Raw genomic sequence first — 19,016 nt, 5'->3', positions numbered from 1 at the left:
CCCACACACTTTAATTCCTCTCAGGACAATTTCCAGACTCGGGGAGAGGCACTCTTGTCAGGTGCACAATGGGAAAATAGTCTTAGGAAGAAGTCAGTCTCCCATTGAATTTAGGAGCATGTAAGGCCTGAAAGAACTCTTCTGTGGTAGGCCCAAGTGGAGAAGATTGCGGCTTTCTGCTGGTACCTCAGCAGCATAGACAAACCCCACAAGACTTTATAGCTTGGGCAACAGGTCCTTCCTTAAAGGGCGGTCTATGTGTCCACCATATCAAAGTCACAAAATTACATTTCCTTAGCAAATAACCTCCAATTCTACCTCTTAATTCCTAGACTCACAAAACTTTGCAATATGATAAGTAATGTCACATATTATTTGCTGCTTAGGAACATTTATTAGTGATTTGGAGCTTCCCAACAGCTTAAAGGTTTAGTTACCTAGATTTTCAGTTGAAAATTCTCTCATTCTCAGGGTTCCTGGGTGGCTCAGTCAGTTAAGTATCTGCTTTTTGGCTCAGGTCATGACCCCAGGGTCTGGGTTGGAGCCCCACCTCTGGCTCACTGATCAGTGGGGAATCAGCTTGTCCCCATCCCACTGTCCCTCCCCCCACTTGTGCCCTCTCTCTCTCTCAGACAAATAACATCTTTAAAAAAAGAAAACCCTCTCATTCTCTAAAGCATCATATTCCTGAATGATGAGATATGTGTCAAAACTAGAAAATTCCATGAACATCAGCCCCATTGTCCCTTTTCACCGTAAAATAAATGTTTCTTTCAGAGGAAATGTAGTGAGAAGCCAAAGTAAAAGTAATTCAGTGAATAAGTGGAAGATGTAAATGAAAGCATGGTGGGTAAGAAATAACATGGATGGGGACAAATCACTACCTTCTCCATAGCCTAAATATTTAACTTAACATGATTTTTGATTAACATGATTTTTTGTTACTACTGGTGTTAATAATTCTATGACTGCACTGATGTTCTCTCAGCTTCTGCTATCAAGACTACATTCTTTCTTAAATTTTTGTTTGAATATGGTTGACACAGGGTGTTATATTTGTTTCAGATGGACAACACGGTGCTTCAACTTCTATGCACGTTACTCTATGCTAAGGCAAGTGTAGCTGCCATCTGTCTCTATGCTACGCTACTTAACTATCATTGACTGTATTCCCTAGGCTTTGCCTTTTATTTCTAGGACTTCCTTGGTCCATAACATCCTCGGTCCATAGTAGAGTGTATGTCCCACTCTACTTCACCTATTTTGGCCCCATCTCCCAACCCTCTTCCTTCTGACAACCAACCACCAGTTTGTTGTCTATATTTATAAGTCACTTAAGTTCAAATACATTCCAAAAAGTAATAATAATTATAAAACAAAAAAACTTTTTTACTCTCTCCTCCATGTGTTATGTATATGCTGTGATATTTACATCTTTTTATTCATAACTTTCTTACATATAATTATGGCCATTTTCTTTCCACTTAAAGAAGTCCCTTTAACATCTCTTATAACTCTGATTTGGTGGTGATAAATTCCTTTAATTTTTGTTGTCTGGAAAATTCTGTCTTGCCTTCAATTTTAAATGATAACTTTGTTGGATACAATATTCTTGATTGTAGAGTTTTATTTTTTATTTTTTTTCCCTTTAAGTACTTTGAATATGTCATGTCATTGTCTTCTGTTCTGCAAAGTTTCTGGTGATAAATCCAGCTGATAACTTTATGGGGTTTTCCTTGTGTGTGACTTATTGCTTCCTTATTGTTGCTTTCCAAATTCTCTCTTTATCTTTAACCTTTGACATTTTAATGACCATATGTCATGGTGTGGATCTTCTTGGGTCCATCTTATTTGGAACTTTTGTGGTTCTTGAACTTGAATATCTACTTTCTTTTCTAGGTTGTATAAGATTTCAGCTGCTATTTCTTAAATAAATTTTCTGCCCTTTTCACTCTCTTCTTCTGAGACCCCTTATTGTACATGTTTATTCATTTGGTATTGTCCAAGAGATCCCTTCACCTATATTGTGTTTATTTTGTTATTGTTGTTGTTTTCTCCTTTTGATGTTCAACTTTGGTGTTTTCCATTACCCTGTCTTTACTAACCTACCATTTATTCTCTCTTGTGTATTTTTTGATTTAGTATTGTTTTCTTCAACACTGATTGGTTCTATTTTATATTTTCTGTTTCAATCGAAGGTCTCACTGAGTTTTTCTGCTCTTCTTTGCAGTCCAGTAATCATCTTTATTCATTACTTTAAACTCTTTATCATACACATTGCTTGTTTCCTTTTAATTTAATTTTAATTTTTTTCCTGAGTTTATGTCTTGTTCTTTCTTTTGGAGCATATTTCTCTGTCTCCTTATTTTGCTTGAATTTCTGTGTTTCTATGAATTAGATAGCACACCTACTTCTCTTAAATTTGAAGGAATGGTCTTATGTATAGTTATCCCTATGTAGATTGTGTGTGCTTGGTGACTTTGCTGGCTGACTGGAACTGCAGTTGGTGTTGACTGGGGGTTCCAGGACTCTCCATTCAGTGGGTGCCCAGGCAGGACATCTAAAGCTGAGGTGAACATAAGCTGATGTGTTCCTGGGATCTCCAGGTGCCTTAGCATGACAGTTAAAGTTTAAGTGAGTGCTAGCCAGGAGACTATCCTTGGCAGGATAGCCGAGGCTGAAGTGGCTGTTATCTGGAGTGTTTCTGAGGTTTCTACACAGTGGCTCTCCTGGCAATACAGCTAAAGCTGATGCAGACTGAGGGGTCCTGGAGTTCTACATGCAAAGAGTACCCTGTTAGGACAGCTGACTCTGAAGAGGGTGCAAGCCAGGGACCCCATGATTGCCAGGTGACTAGAGCTGAAGCTGGCATGGATGGGGTGTTCTGGGGCACATCAAGTAGGGAGCACCCTGGTAGGGTGGCTTGATCCAAAGCAGACTACAACAGAGTACTCTGTGCCAGGATTCTCTAGCAGGCTGTCTGAAAGCAAAGTGATATGGGTCTGGCATATCCTAGGCTGCTTTGCTCCTGTGTCACCTTGGCACAAAGGCTGAAACTATAGTGAGTGCTAATCCGTGGTGTCCTGGTATATACCTCCCTATGGTCACCTTGCTAGGATGACTGGTGTGAGCTAGGGACCTGGGATTTGCATAAGAGGCAAGCCAGCTACGGCATCTAGACCCTGCTCTGGTCTGCACTTTCAAGGTGGAAGGAGAGCAAAACCGTATCACTCTCCAATCTCTCTGACCCCGAGAGATTTCTGATAGTTCTCTCTGAGTTCTAGGGCTGGATCTTTTATTACCTAGTTGCTCTTTTAAAACACTGTTTTTCCTCTATGCTCAAGGACACACACATCTGCTCCCTGTCCCTTAGTACTATAGCAGCATTGGAAGTGGGGGTTCCCTTCACTACCATGTCTTCATCTCTCCTGCTATTCTCTTGCCATTTTCTATGATTTATTGGGCAGAAGCTGTATAGTTGGCCTTCGGTTCTTCTTCAGGAGGAATTGCTCTAAACATAGGTGTAATTTGATGTATCTGTGGAAGAGGTGAGTTTAGAGTCTTCCTATGATGCCATCATAGACTGAACCCCCCCCCCCACCCGCCATGGCCACATTCTTTATAACTCCTTGAGCAAACACTGACTAGTTAGTGGAGGAAGTTGACTCCTCCTGTAGAGCAGTTTTTATTGACTACATGTTTAAAAAACCTTAAATTCGTTGTCCATTCTAAGAAGCCTATTCATAAATCCTGTTCTTGTTTATTTCCCTAGTCTCTGACTGTCTTAGCCTATTAGTCTCTCCCAGGAAATCAGTGTAAGCCTTGGCATCAGGTCATCCTTCTCTCCAGACAAAGTGAATAAAGTACCCTGCTCTAAGTTCTGCAGGCTTGGGGGATTTCCATCTTTTACTCTCCTTCAGGACAAAACGTGAGAGGCATTATAAGACTGAAATGCTCTACCCAAGACTATGCCATACTGCACCATAGCATCTAAAATCAGGTCTGAGTTTTTTTAGTTTCTGTTAAGTGATCATAGAAAATTCTTTTTGAGGCCATCCTATGGGTAGAAGGAAGATCAGCAGTTTGGCAGAAGCAGGTGCATTGTTAGTTTGGCAAATTATTCATGCAACATATCTATGCATTTAAGACCTGATCAGCCTGAGAGCATGACTGAACACTAGAGGTTGAGCTGCTGAGAAAATGTAATTATATGATTAAGTGGATGAGATAGAATGGCTATGGAGGTGAACTAGGTTGTGTGGTCCCTTGGTAACCATTTGTCATTTTGTCTTCATTAGAGCCTCGTGGTAAACTGATACCAGTTTTTTTTTTCTTTCTTTTTTTTTTAAGATTTTATTTATTTATTCATGAGAGACACAGACACAGGCAGAGGGAGAAGCAGGCTCCATGCAGGGATCCTGATGCGGGACTCGATCCCGGGTCTCCAGAATCACGCCCTGGGCCAAAGGCAGGTGCTAACCTGCTGAGCCACCCAGGGATCCCTGATAGCAGTTTCTTAAAAGGAGAATAATTATTTGCTAGGGCTGACATTCTCTGCTAGCTCTGCATCAAAAGTCCAGAGGCCTCTTATTGTTTTAGAATGTGCTTCAGAAACTTCAAATTCCATTGTTTTCTCTTGGTCATAATAGCCATTGTTAGAGGTGCTTGTGCCATGAGCTAGCTAGTTTTATATCTCACTAAAATATTGCAGCTTTGGGGTTATCTGGTAAATAGAACAGATCAAAATAGTCAGGTATAGACAATGTGCCTTCCCAAGTTAAAGTGGTCCATCTGGTAGTTTTCCTTCTTAATGGCAGGGGGTTCAGGGTGCAGCAAAAGTGTTTATTGTTATGGTCATAATCAGGCTTCTGAAATATTATGTATTCTGTTTTATACTATCCTCTGTCGTACATCTGTCTTATTAAAACGTAAAAATAATTGCTACTACCTCCTTTCCAGGTGTTTTGAGCTAACAGTCATAAATTTAGTGGCAATCAAATCCCATGTGGTGTGGAGACAGAGGATGAGCTATCCACAAAACAGAAGCAAGAATATCGGTGTTTTCACCAGGAAACAACTGCTTCTGGTATTCCTGATGTTTCAGATGGTGAAACTTGCCTTTGGAAGATAAAGTGCATTACAAACATTAGAACTTGTAAATTTTCTCCAGCAAGGAGAGTACAAATGGAACAAAAAGTCCCTGAGATGCTCCACTTGATTAAATTTAAGTAAGCACTCCTAACATCTAGAAGTCTTTGTTATTTGTTAAAATGGAAAACTGAGCCTAATGAAAGATATCATACTTGTATATGTTAAGTGTTCAATGCTAGCATTAATCTCAGTAGTTTCTTCAAGAGGGTAATGCATTTTATTTTTCTAATTTGGTAGTAATTGAGATTTAGAGCATTTTAAACTTATTATAATAGCCCTAATTTCTTAAATATAGAATGAAATAGGATTAAGGAAAGACCGTATTCAGGGAAACTCAGGGGAGCTAATGAACATGCTGCCTGCATTTCTCTTGTGAAACAATTCACCTCCAACAAATGTTTCTTTCTCTGTGCATCTCCTTTTTAATTTTAAAATTCCCAAAGTAGATAATCCCATTGATCCGAGTTTGGTCAGTTTTCTCTACTTGAATCGATTAGCCATGGCCAAAGGGCAAGAGGAATAAGAATGAGAAATGCCAGATAAGAGTCATTGCTAGTCTGGCAGCCAAACAAATTTAAACCCAAATTTGTAGTTAGCTCACTACACCAAGGAAGAGGAAATAGATGCTTTGAAATCCTAGGTGCATTTTTAAGTCACGCAGTTAACATACCTTCTGAAGCAGGGCATTAGTTTCTATACAAATGGGAAAATGGTAAATACAGATAATGCAATTATCTTCTCTAGTAAAACTCATCAAATTTTAGACAGCAGAGCAGAGGATCTAGGAATCTGGATTCCAAACTCAGATCACCCTTTTGAATGAGGCCCTTGTGCCACATCACTTACCCCTCTGTTCCTCTGGTTCTTCAACTGAAAATGAAAATACTAGTAGACTCTAACTTATAGAATTGTTTTGAGGGAGAAATGAGTTAATGTTGGAGTGCGTTTACGTTTTTTTGCCTGACACATAGCAAGAACTGTGTGAGGTTAGTCAAATAAATACACAGCGCTGCATTTACGGTAAGAGAAGTGAAAAAGTTCAGCTAAAAGTTTTGAAGGAATCTTGTTAAATTCTGAATTCAGCAAGACCACGTGTGTATGTGGAGATATTCTTTCAAAGTAATATAATGCAAAACATAACGTAAGAGGAAAAATTAGAAAAGAAGTCATGAACAAAATGGCTAAATAGGTAGATTCCAGTGAGGAAAGAATATTGGATATTTAAAGGACATGCAAAAATTATAACTGAGAAAGGATTTAGGAGGTCTAGACTAAATGATAGGTATTTCACGAAGCATTAATGTATAACCTAGCCCCTTGCTCCATCTCCCTTTAAGAATTCTCTTTTTCACGCTGCCATGTTATAACAGGTGGCTCTGATCTTTCCTAGGTGAGCAAATACGTCTGAGTCTAGAGTGAAGTGTTTAAAACACCATTGTTGCCACACAATCAAACCATGATTACCAATATTTAAACTCTATCTGTTCAAACACTTTGTTTATCTTTATATTGCCTCTGATATCAGGCTGTGAAAGGGGTTATTATTTATTCCTGACATGAAAACAAGAGGGGAAAGATCTTCCCTTTCACCACAAGGTAACTGTCAACACAAAATCACTCTTCGTGTGCCTAAGGCCACCCTACGCTTGCACCTGAGATTTGGCTCTTAGGCACGTGAAACAGCAATGCAGACAAAGGGAGGGTGATGGCGGGGTGGTGGGGAAACTAGGTGGACCACACTAGGGTGGACCACCTAGTGTGGTCGGGTCGGTGATGGCTCGGGGGGTGTACACTGGTCGACGAGATGCACGCTTGGGTTGGTGGTTTGCTTCCAAGCCCTTCTGTTAATGCCCTTTTCCTGGGTTTGGATCTTGAGCTTTGCCATGTTCTTATTCTTTGTTTTCAATATCTCTTTCTAGTGATGTTGAGTTTAAACAATCCCATGCTGACACAAATAGGACAGAATGCCAGTGATTCATGAAGAAACTACAATCTTTTAAAAAATACAAATATAGTATATGTTAGACAATATAATAGAAAATATTCACATATTAGTAATTATCTGTGAAATTTCAATTAAAGCAGTTAATCACGGAGAACAAAGGGAATTTAAAAATTAGTGGGGATTTTGACCTAATTATCTCCTCACTGAAATTAATCTCAAGAGAGAAATAAAACTAGATAAGTAAATTTGATAATTCACTCTTAAACCAAGCGTATTTGGTATGTTTCAAGGAATTTAGTCATAGAAATTATTCAATCTCTGACAGTTGCTACAAATGCACCTAGAGCCCTTTTATTGGTAATAATTTAACTAGGATAAAACATAAGTGGGAACACATAAGGCAAGTATCATTTCACATTGTTTGAATACACAGCACTTTGAAAATCAGAATATGCTCTAGTGTCAGGGATCAAGCATACGACTTTGTTCAATGTCGCCTTCAGCATGTGTAAACAAATATACCTGGAACTTAATATTTTCACTTATTGATCACATTTGTACCTGATTATGTATCTACCACCCTCAAATAATGCAACAGAATATCAGGAAGAGGCGTTTTCAAACTCATAATAAATTTTTCAGAAGAAAGTGAAATGGTCCCTTGTTTAATTCATAACGATGAAATATGAGGTGAAGTTTCAAAGGCGGTGGCAAACAATGCACGGAAAATATAAAGAATATTCTAGGCTTTGACTTTGAAAATGTCCAGGTAACACACCATATAAAATGATTCATAAACAGTACCTTAGTTTTATGGTACCACACACATCATGCAATGCATACCACACCTCATGTAGTGCACGCTGTATTTATCAAAGCATATTTAATTCTAAACTGTAGCTTAGCATTTCAATTTTTCTAGACACCAAATGTAGAAAAAAATTTTAAAGCTTTTATTTATTGATTCATGAGAGACCCAGAGAGAGAGAGAGAGGCAGAGACACAGGCAGAGGGAGAAACAGGCTCCATGCAGGGAGCCCGATGTGGGATTCGATCCCAGGACCCCGGGGTCACGCCCTGGGCTGAAGGCAGGCTCTCAACTGCTGAGCCACCTGGGCATCCCTAGACTCCAAATGTATACCGAATTTAAACAAACACACACCTATACTTGCAATTCATAAAACATTGGATAACAAAGAAATCCCCACTAGTAAGATACAGATAGGACACATCCTTTTTATATATATAAAACATTCATATGTGAAAAATGTCAAAATTTGAATCAGCGATAAAGGCAAAAAGCATATTGAGAACTCCCCCCTTAAAATAAAAGTAAAAGTGAAGAAATAAGGGAACGACGTTAAGTGATTCCCAACTCTGTTAACTCTAGAACAAATAAGCAGCTCGGCCCTAATTTACCCATATGGAGATGTCCCCGACATACAATGTATGCTGTGTTCCAGATCGACCCTCCTAAGAAGTCAATATAATCAGTGCTGATGTGCACATTGGAGCAGGCTGTGCTGTGCATAAAAATAAATAAATAAATAAATAAATAAATAAATAAATAAATAAAATTAAAAAAAAAAAAAAGTACAGCAAGGGATTGAAGTCTAACCTGTGCTCCTCTCACCAAACCATGAACCTTTGCCACACAGCCCCATCTCTGTAGACTTGAGGGGCTGTCTCTGTAGAATCACCTCCAGGCACAGTGCAAGCCAGCAGCGCCTCTGGTATCCTTTGTCACGGTCTGACCAGCAGTTTTGATGCTGACCTTTGGATTCCTGTGAAGGACAGACTGGGCGTCCAACTCAATAGTAATTACTTCTGGGTTAAGTTATCATTGAAGAATGCACCTTATGAGAAAATGAGTCGCACACACACTGAGGTTCTACTCTGCATAGACAAATAGAAAACATGGATACTTTGACCAATGCAAGTACAGCAGAGATCTATCTTTGGTGTTGGAATTACTTTTGTAATGCAGAATGGGGTTAAGGCTTACGAGAACTTGTTTGCAACCCTCCACCTCCAGAAGCCACACGCTCTAAAGTTCTGGGGTAATAGAAAATAAGATAACATGTGACTGGTACAGTTTTGTGCCATGGGTATCAAACCTGATACAGGCACATCGAAACAATTCCCCATGTCTTCTCTCTGAGTTTCATACCCTTGTCAGTTTGATACCACTACTCACCCTGGCCACGGTGGACCTTCAGTCTCAACAACTTCCTAGCCCCGAATTACCATAGCAACTGGAAATCACTAGCCAAAGCTATCTCTATACATCACCAAAATGTTATTGATGGTCCCATATGTGTCAATATAGAAATAGCCAAAAGACAGAAAATAGAATATGATTTCTTATCTAATACCCACCATGTTAGTGGAGAGGATATTTCTCCAGCAAAAATGCAACTATCCACTCTACCTTATGAATGTGTGCCTAAAAATACTTCTTTCTCCCACTTTAGAGTGCTAGTACCTTTAGAAATAACAGTTCTGCTGTTATTTCTTCCTAATTGTGTGTAGCTTATCTCATCGTACTTGCATGTTGAACATTTCTCAATGCATATATTCATTTGTAATATAAAGGTGAAGTTTGGAGGAAGAAGTTAGCAACCTCTTTCTTCTAACACTACCTGTGTAATAATGAAGATCCAGGAAGTTTAACAAGGCTGAAACTGTCATCTTTGTGCTCCTTGAGGCAATTGCAGCTCACACATGTAATTGTGGAAGATAGGCAATAGGAGCTAGCTATTAAGAATTGAGGCTCTGTTTTGTGATTTCTTTAGTTGAAATGATATGATCTTTAAGAATGGACAAGTTTGAAAAAAAAAAAAAGGCCTGTATATTCCTGGTGAAATTAATCAATACCTAATTATTTAGAAGCTGTAAATGCTATCTTTGGCTGACATGTTCACAGAATGTGTTTTCTTCTGTCAATAAAGGCCAACAAATCAGAAATATAGCATAAAGGGGGTTATTACAGAGGACAAAAGACTCACCCTCATTTTTGTACTTAGCTATTTCATCAATTTAATGGTATTTGTGCCACTTTAATAAGAAAAAGAAAGAGCTTGGGCCTTACTAATATAATTGGAAAATAGTGATAATACCGGAGACCCTAGAAAACATACTACTTTCAAAAGAACTTTAGAGTTCACAGCATTAGCCAGGCAACTCCCGAGGAAAAGTTAAGTATCACCATGTTAACCCTGAGAATATTTTTAAAGTGTCCTGCACTGGTCTGCTTTTTTATTTAAATGTTTTTTTTTTTTTTTTTTAATCTGAAAATCAAGTTTCATTGACTGTAGTGGATAACAGAGGGCTTCTTGTATTTATTTTTTTATTTTTTAGCAGTATTTTTATTTTATTTTCTTTATTTTTATCGGTGTTCAATTTGCCAACATATAGCATAACACCGAGTGCTCATCCCATCAAGTGCCCACCTCAGTGCCCGTCACCCAGTCATCCCCACCCCCCGCCCACCTCCCCTTCCACCACTCCTAGTTCGTTTCCCAGAGTTAGGAGTCTCTCATGTTCTGTCTCCCTTTCTGATATTTCCCACTCATTGTTTTCTCCTTTCCCCTTTATTCCCTTTCACTATCCTTTATATTCCCCAAATGAATGAGACCATACAATGTGCTTCCCCGATTGACTTACTTCACTCAGCATAATACCCTCCAGTTCCATCCACATCAAAGCAAATGGTGGGTATTTGTTGTTTTTTTTTTTTTTTTAAGTTTTTTTTAAATTTTTTATTTATTTATGATAGTCACAGAGAGAGAGAGAGAGAGAGAGAGAGAGGCAGAGACACAGGCAGAGGGAGAAGCAGGCTCCATGCACCAGGAGCCCGATGTGGGACTTGATCCGGGGTCTCCAGGATCAAGCCCTGGGCCAAAGGCAGGCGCCAAACCGCTGCGACACCCAGGGATCCCATATTTGTTGTTTCTAATGGCTGAGTTATAACGCATTGTGTATACATAGACCACATCTTCTTTATCCATTCCTCTGTCGATGGACACCGAGGCTCCTTCCACAGTTTGGCTACTGTGGATATTGCTGGTATAAACCTTGGGGTGCAGGTGTCCCAGCGTTTCACTGCATCTGTATCTTTGGGGTAAATCCCCAACAGTGCAATTGCTGGGTCGTAGGGCAGGTCTATTTTTAACTGTTTGAGGAACCTCCACACAGTTTTCCAGAGTGGCTGCACCAGTTCACATTCCCACCAACAGTGGAAGAGGGTTCCCCTTTCTCCGCATCCTCTCCAACATTTGTTGTTTCCTGCCTTGTTAATGTTCCCCATTCTCACTGGTGTGAGGTGGGATCTCATGGTGGTTTTGATTTGTATTTCTCTGATGGCAAGATTCCATCAAAATCCTAGAGGAGAACACAGGCAACACCCTTTTTGAACTCGGCCACAGTAATTTCTTGCAAGACACATCCATGAAGGCAAGAGAAACAAAAGCAAAAATGAACTACTGGGACTTCATCAACATAAGAAGCTTTTGCTCAGCAAAAGAAACAGTCAACAAAACTCAAAGACAACCTACAGAATGGGAGAAGATATTTGCAAATGACGTATCAGATAAAGGGCTAGTATCCAAGATCTATAAAGAACTTCTTAAACTCAACACCAAAGAAACAAACAATCCAATCATGAAATGGGCAAAAGACATGAACAGAAATCTCACAGAGGAAGACATAGACATGGCCAACACGCACACGAGGCAGGCTTCTTTTAGATCTGAGACATGGTCACTCAGTTGCTGGGAAGTTTGGCTGTTGATGGCCCAGAGCCAAATCCCTCAGACTAAGGGAACCATCTCCCTTTGTCAAATCCCTTCCCCAAGAGCAGCACTTCCAATGGCTGTTCAATGCTGAGAAATGTAGCTTCTGTTGGCCTCCTGTCTGGAGAGACAACTCTGAAGGACCACCCCGGCTCCAGATCTCCCCCGTGGGATTGTCTGCTGTGGAATCCTTTGTTGTGACTGTATCTAAAATTAACAGATTAACTCCTCCTCCTTCCCAATCCTATTGTCTTTATTTCCTTACTAGATTTGATTTTAGGTTACTCACCAATTAACTTCTTGCAAGAAAATCTCCTTCTCAGTTTGTCTCCCATGGCACCAGACCTATGGTAGTGATCAAGCAAAACTAGGTGCCCAGGTGTTAAATGGTATAATTTAAGCAAAAATTTTAAGTGGTGAAGCTACATGACAAAATGACACCCTCCCTTTATACTATTCCCCACCAGTTCCTTACTGTAAACTCCAAAACTCTGCCTTAGATTTAGATTTTTCCACATAAGTAAGACCAGCCTCTTGTGATTAGTTCATCATCAATATTTATTGCTTCTAATATCACTGAGTTTGTATTGTTGGCATTATTAGGACTTAATCTTTAGAGACTTAGTTAAATTCAACCTACACTTGGGAAGAGTCACCAGTAAAGGTAGGTTAACTTTTTATCTATCTATCATCTATCATCTATCTATCATCTATCTATCTATCTATCTATCTATCTATCTATCATCTATCTATCTATCTACCGTCTATATTTATGTATCTGGACACTAAATAATATTTGCATTATATTGCTTTTCTATTAACCCTGTTCATTGTAAAGCCATGATTATACAATATCTTTCTTCAAATCTTTCTTTTCCTATATCCATCATAGTATTTTCTGGATTCTATTAGTTGTTACACTTCAAACAAACAAAATCACATCTATACCACTAGAAATCACGTGTAAAAACATGCACCTACAAAAGAACATCAGCATAAAAATGTACATGTATCAGGATGAAACCAGGCTTTTTAAACTCCTAACTTATAAAGGTCACCCACGCACAACTCATCAGCAAATAATATAATTTTAACTTCATCTTTAAAACTTTTCATCATGGCAAATATAATGCATAAACTAAAAAAATGCATAAGCATAAATACATAATGTGGCACACCTGTGCAATCTATAATGTAAGCCAAGAAATGGAATGATGTCAGAGACTCAGAAAAACTGGCTGGTATCCTTTCCTGAAGTTGCACACTTCCCTTTATCGTAGAAATAACTACTGTCTTTGCTTTATAATTTTACCTCTATGTACATGTAATGATCTAATGATTGATGGGTTGCTCATGTCTTATATACCCTAAAACTAACATGCTACCTAATTTTATCTCCTTGTATATTCTGGACTTCTTGTTTAACCGCCCATCGGATGTTGGATTTTTGATGCCCTTGTGAACCTAAAACTCAGTATGTTCCAATATAAACTTATTAAATCCTACCCAGTCCAGACTATTCTCTTGTAATCCATTGACACATCTTGTATTTTAATTGAAAGCATAAACTCTCACATTTCAAATCCTAAAAACTGAAGTTGATTCTTTACTTCTCTCTTTCTCTTATATACTTGTAGGTAAGCCAAGTCATGTTCTTTATTTTCTTTTTTATTTCAAAATATTTTCTTTTGTATTTTTGTTTCAAAATATTCATAGTTTTTTTTTTTTTTTCTTTTCGTTTCCATTGCCTGCTAAGCCCTTCCCTATATGTCTACTGGCATATTGGGATAGCTATCTATCTCCTCCCTCTTTTCCAGACTCAAAACTTTGGTTCCTTGCCTACTCTCCAAAGTAATGTAATGAATCATAATTCTAAGTGTATGTTTTTTTTCTTTTTATATTTGTACTGTCTTGCCTCTCTTCACTGAAGGAGCAAAGTCTTAGACTTTCATGTGTCATATAGATAAATTCATATGCTGCCCCTATCTACTCTCTCCCTCCTTATCTCTCGCCATTTCCTCTCCCTCATGTTTACTAAAACAATTCCAGCAGCATTATATTTCCCTGGGCAAACCATAGTGTTTGCTGATCATACTTAATCTTTCTCTTCACTAGCCCATATTTCCTTCTCATAAACAATTACATTTTTAGAAAAAAATAATCATTTACCAGGCAACAATTTATCTCATCCTGGTATAACCTTCATCCTAGAAGAGTCAATGTTCTCTCCACACTATCTCTGTAACCTGGATACATACTTCTGTTTTATCACAATATTACAACTTGTTTCAATGCATTCCAGTGACATGTTTGTCATTCCTACCAGCTGTAAACTTGAAATTAAAAGAATATGTGATATATCTTTACACTCAGAAGCAAGTAGAGTTCCTGTTACACAGAAGGTCATTTCTCAGCACTTGTTCAATTGACTCTTTCCTTAAACTCTCTGTTTTTGTGTCATATTAATTCCTATTTCTTGTGACAGCACATGAGTGTTTTTGCTGAGCTTAATTTCTGGGCTGCTCTGTTGTTTCCTTAAAACACTTGACACTGATTCAAGGGACCCTTGCAAGGTTGCAAGTGCCAGGTCTACAAGCTCAAACAAACACTGAATAACCAATCAGATCACACCCTTCTACATGACTACTGCCACCTAAGCCTATATTTACAAGCAAACTTATTTTCATGTTGTGCATTATACTAAAAATCATTTGGGAAACAACAGTCCACTTTGTCAACTTCAAAATTTCCCTAGTGCCTATTAACCACTGGTTTTTATCTAAGAAGTAAATAAATATATTTATTATATATATATATAGTATATGCAGATCATTGATATTTGCAAAATTGAGATGGCAAAGTCACATTTCCTTTGAACTTTCTTCATTTTTGTGTAATTTATTTTCCAAAATGACTCTTTGAAATGTGCTATTAAAGATAGAAAATTTGAGAAACTAAGTTCTCTGTATCCAATTTCTACTCTTTTTCTATCCTAATGGGAAAGAAGAACAAACCTCCTTATTTTCTATATGCTAAAGGTAAGAAAGTAATGTTTATTTGTGTTTTGGGGCTAAATTTCTTTAACACAGAGATCATTCTTCTAGAGGGATATTTTTTCTCATTTATGAATTATCATGTATGCTACTGCTTTTCCTTAGCTCCTTTCACTAAATTCGATGGTGTAAAATGTCTATTTTATTGTGAAAATTATGATCAAAGCTTGCTAATTTGTAAATTGTTTTTGCTAGTTTGATGTAATTATGAAAATAATAAAACTCCTAGAAACAATAAAACAGCCTTTCAACATCTTTCCTTGGCATTTTTTCTCCCAATAAGATGCATTGTTAATATTTTATGGAAGTAACTGTGATATTCTAGTGTCAGTTTTACTGCTGCACAACTGGTAAATACCTGGGAATTACATATCCAATAGTGTTAAAAGATTGCAATTTGTAGCTTGAGAATGGTTTATATTTAACGATACTTGTGTGGTAAAGGGAAGAGAGATATAGAGCAATAGATGTTGCAACATATTTTGTGAATTCATAGTCACCTAAGGGGAGACTTTAGGCAAATGTGAAAGATAAATAGCAACCTTTGCTAGAGTTTAAATAGTGCATGAAGGTTACAGAAGTTGGCACTGTGGGAAAATATAGTAACCTTTATTTTGCTTTTGTTTATTTTATATTTTTATATAGCACTTCATATATTTTGGATTGCAGTGTCAGAATGTATGAGGCTGTTCTTTGGTGGTCATTTTGTATCACTGGTCCATCCTTCCTTCCTTCCTTTTCTGTCTCCCTTCCACCTTGCTCCATCCCTCCCTCTGACTCTTATTTATTTATTTGTTTGTTTATCTTTGTTTGCTTAAATTATTTTCCTAGAAATTAGGGCTAAATACTTATAAACTTGGACTTCAGTTAATAGATGCTTATGACTTGATATATGATCAAATATGAAAAATTGAAATGCTTAATAAATATGTAGATAAGTGTGCTAGTCCTTTTGATTGTACTTTAGTAAACATAATGATATCCAATAAATAATTTATCATGGTGTACTTTATTATTAAAGTAAAAACTTGAAGACAAGCTTTATGATGTGGTCAGATTAATCTTCCAAATGCACAATTCAAATCATATCCTTTTAATGAAAATAAATATTCATTGGTGTTCTACTCACTGCAAACAATGTACTACTCTGACATTCAAGGCTTTCAAACAATAAATTGAACCAGCTTTATCTTCTTCTGTTTACGATTCCTTTCTCCCTGCTTCAATCAAATGGAGCACACACTTCCAGATAATGCTACATATATATTTTTTAAATTGTGGTAAAATATACATAACTTAAAATTTATCATTGTAAACACTTTTGAAGGTACAATTCAGTACCAGTAAGTACATTCACAATGTCATATAATCATCATGACTATTCATTTCTACAAATTTTTCATTATCCAAATGAAAATTCCTTACTCATTAAACAGTAACTCCCACATTCCTCCCACCTTCCCCAGCCTCTGACAACTACTTTTTGTCTCTACAAATTTGACTAGTCTAGGTACTGTATATAAGCAGAATCATACAAGATTTGTCTTTTGTGTGTGGCTGACTTTATTTAGCATGTTGACTTTAGGGTTCATCCATGTTCTAACATGTGTCAGATTTTTTTTTTCTTTTACTTCTGAAACTATCTCACTGTATATATGTACTACATTCTGTTTATCCACTCATCTGTTTATGGACATTTCGGTTTCTGTCTTTCCCAAAGAGTGAACCAAGCTCCATTTCCTGACCTAAAATAGCCTCTTGAACACCTCCACCTGGAATCTCTTGCCTAGAAGTCTGGGTTATAATCCTCTTAGAGCATTTATAAGCAATCTCCCCCAGATTCCCCACCTGCATTTGAATTTTGTAAGCCAGAGGATCCCTGAGTGGCAAGCGTTTTAGCGCCTGCCTTCAGCCCAGGGCCTGATCCTGGAGGCCTGGGATCGAATCCCATGTCAGGTTCCCTGCATGGAGCCTGCTTCTCCCTCTGCCTGTGTCTCTGTCCCTCTCTCTCTCTCTCTTTGTAGATCTCTCACGAATAAATAAATAAATAAATAAAATAAATAAATGAATTTTGTGAGCCAGAGATGAGCAAATCTATCCTACAGGTATTCCCCAGATAAGCTAAAATGAATATATACAATAATTTGCAAATAAAGTCTTCTTTCTTGCCTCCTACTAGGAGGAAACTGGGGGCCATGGGCTGCCACCATTCAGGGCCAAGACCGAGATTGCCACTACAGTGAGGAGGGAGGGCCAAGATCAGTAAAATGACACAAAAAAATTCTAACACTTCTATATATATATATATTTCTTTTTTTTCTTGATTTGGTGTTCTCTTGCTTGCTATAAATTCTTTGATTTTTTTTTCCAGAGCTCCAATAAAGTTGGATAAATTCTGTGTTTTTTCCCTAATGTTTCTTCCTTTCATCAAACAAGAGCTTGGAGCTTTCTAGTCTGCTATTTTGCCCTGTTTTACATATTTTTTTCTTCACTGTAATTTACCTGGAAACAACTTCCTTATTCTACACACTGTCCAAAGCCTTACATAAAAATCAGGTCATCTCTTCCTGAACATGTTACATATTCTCTTTCCACTGACTTTTATTTCAAGTCCTTCAGTTGGAAGTGACCTTGACCTCCTGAAATAATGTTTTTCAAGCTTGAATAACATATTTTTAAGAAAAATCAAATCCTTCATGATTCTCAGTTTTGCATTTGTATAAATTACTCCCATATTTTAATTTTAACTATACTTAATATGTGCAAACATAAAATATATTTCTTTAGTACAATATTCATAAAATTATTATACCTGAAACATAAATAAAATAAAAGAGCTATAAAAATTACTATGTTTCAGATTAAAGTTACTGCTATATTATAAGGAATAGGATTATTTTGCTTGAAATCCTTAGTTTAATAAGAGAAATAAATATGTTTTCATTGACTTAAAGATTCAACTTAATACCCATCAAAATTCCCACTTTTTTTTTTTTGATAGAAATTGACAAATCAATGCTAAAGTTTATATGGAAATGAAATAGACCCAAAATATCTTTAAAAATCTTGAAAAAGAACAAGTTGGAAGGACTCAAGTTGTCCCATTTCAAAACCTACTACACAGCTATAGTAATAAATATAGTATGGTAGTGGCATAGGGATAAACATATAAATCAATGAAGTGGAATTGAAATTCCAGAATTACACCCCTATATCTTTGTTCAATTTATTTTTTTATAAGATTGCTGAGACAATTTGACGGGACAACAATAAACTTTTTGACAAATGACACTAGGACTACCAGATATCCACATGAAAAAAAAAATGAAATTGAAATTCTTATACTCTCTACAAATATTTTTTTCAAAAAGGATTCTAGGCCTAAATTTAGGAGCTAAAACTGTGAGATTCTTAGAAAAATGGAAAGAATAAGTGTTTGTGACCTTAGGTGAGGCAATGGGTTCTTAGATATGAGAGTGCAGCAATAGTCATAATGAAGAGGGAGGAGAAGGAAGAAGAAGAAGAAGAAGAAGAAGAAGAAGAAGAAGAAGAAGAAGAAGAAGACTACAGAGAAAGAGAGATAGAGACATAGGGAGACAGAAAGAAAAAAAAAGAAAGAAAGAAGGAAGGATGCATTCCTTCCTGGGTGGCTCAGTGGTTGAGCATCTGCCTTTGGTTCAGGGTATGATCCTGGTGGGATCGACTCCCATGTCAATCTCCCTGTGCCTGCTTCTCTCTCTGCCTGTGTCTCTGCCTCTCTCTCTCTGTGTCTCTCATGAATAAATTCATAAAATCCTAAAAAAAAAAAGAAGGAAGGAAAGGGGGAAAATTGGACATCAAAATAAAAAAATTATATGCTGCAAATTATGCTATTAAAAGAGTGAAAAGACAACAGAAATATTGTCAGATCACAAATAGGATAAAATTATCCAGAATATATTAAGAACTCTTTCAAATCAATAATAAAAAGACAAAATGCCCAATTAAAAATTTTGAATAGATATTTCTTTGAAGTAGTTAACCAATGACCTCTAAGGGTAAGAAAATATGTTCAACACCATTATTCATAGGATA

The sequence above is a fragment of the Canis aureus genome, chromosome 36 (assembly GCF_053574225.1).
Source record: "Canis aureus isolate CA01 chromosome 36, VMU_Caureus_v.1.0, whole genome shotgun sequence".
Classification (NCBI taxonomy): domain Eukaryota; kingdom Metazoa; phylum Chordata; class Mammalia; order Carnivora; family Canidae; genus Canis; species Canis aureus.
The sequence above is the reverse complement of the archived record's forward strand: the minus strand, read 5'-3'. Positions refer to the sequence as shown.